The sequence below is a fragment of the Macrobrachium rosenbergii genome, chromosome 56, assembly GCF_040412425.1.
Source record: "Macrobrachium rosenbergii isolate ZJJX-2024 chromosome 56, ASM4041242v1, whole genome shotgun sequence".
Taxonomy (NCBI): Eukaryota; Metazoa; Arthropoda; class Malacostraca; order Decapoda; family Palaemonidae; genus Macrobrachium; species Macrobrachium rosenbergii.
This window is the reverse complement of record NC_089796.1, coordinates 8291952-8293518: the sequence shown is the minus strand read 5'-3', so window position 1 is coordinate 8293518 and position 1567 is coordinate 8291952.

Genomic DNA, 1567 nt, shown 5'->3' with positions numbered 1-1567 from the left:
GCGACAGACCGGTGACGGATGATAGGGATAAAAAGCTTAAAAGCTTGTGGCGAAATTACACTGAATATTTCATAAGGCTTACGTATGGGTAACAAATGGGAGGAGAAAGTATTATTTAGGATGATGTGCGAGTATTTTTGTTTACCGGCAATGTAATGAAATTTTCTCTCTCTCTCTCTCTCTCTCTCTCTCTCTCTCTCTCTCTCTCTCTCTCTCTCTCTCTCTCTCTCTCTCTCTCTCTCTCTCTCTCTCCAAACAGTAGATTGTATAACATTCATTAATGGATTCTTGATTTCTTATGTCGTGAACGGTCCTCAATATTAATCCCTGTCTGAGTAGGGAGTAGTTCTAGAGAGAGAGAGAGAGACTACCACTACCAGTTTCATCTTTCAACTGCTGAATTAGGAATGAGCGCCTAAGCAGAAACCTTCCAGACCATAAGTCCCTCCATAAACCCACACGGGAGGATCACCTTCAGCGCATCGACCCCTACTCAATGTGATACTCAGCTTTATCTTGTATGCTCTCCTTTCCACCACCCATGGGTGACTATGTACAGTATGTACGTGGGTGCGTATGTGAAGGTTACGGAGTTGTTTCTGTCTTCGTTTATCTCTTATTTATTTCTGGTGGATTGGTGTCTGTTTGTGATAACGCATTTTTCCTGTTTGTTCTCGAGTCTGAATTTCCATAGTGGCAGTTTTTTTGCAGTCGGAACTTCCTCTTGAACGAATCAATTAAAGAGCTGTCACAGATGATGAAACAGTCTTCCCTTCTTATTGCATTTGGGGAATTAGTCAAGGAGGGATCGGGAGTTCGTCTTTTGCTTCAAAACAAACTTGTGTCACTATTATATATATATATATATATATATATATATATATATATATATATATATATATATATATATATATATGTATATATATATATATATATATATATATATATAGTTAAATGTATGTATGTATAATGTACTCTAAGCTCGTAGCAGGGAAGCAATTGCCTTACCCTAACTTCCTTTTAAAAAAAGATAGGTTAGCTCCGTCTGTGTCAGACTATTTCGTTTTAAAGTAATCAATAAGTTTACCCCCCCCCCCTCTCTCTCTCTCTCTCTCTCTCTCTCTCTCTCTCTCTCTCTCTCTCTCTCTCTCTCTCTACCTAAGCACCTATTTCTTCTTTTTGTCTATCAGTGCAAGCTAAATTCCATTACCTTACGACGTTTTAGTTTCTTTTAATCATATATCAGCTCTGCTTGATTCCAAATTCTCCTGTTTGAAAAGCGCGTGATAGCGAGTCCATTTACATAACGGCACATAGCAAATGAATGTCACTCCGTTGTTCGGTTTTGAAGTCAACTGAGCGTTTACCAGGTACCGCATTTCATGTATATACGTCATTTTGGTGAAGTTGCATCTCTTGTTCTCTTCTGTTCAGTAGCGAATGTTCGTATGTTCGTCGAACTCAATCTGATAAGAACCACTCAGTGAGTACGGATGCTACAATTGTTGATTTTCATTCCACCTCCCACTCGGGTCTACACACAATTGCCTCTCATATCTTTATGTGT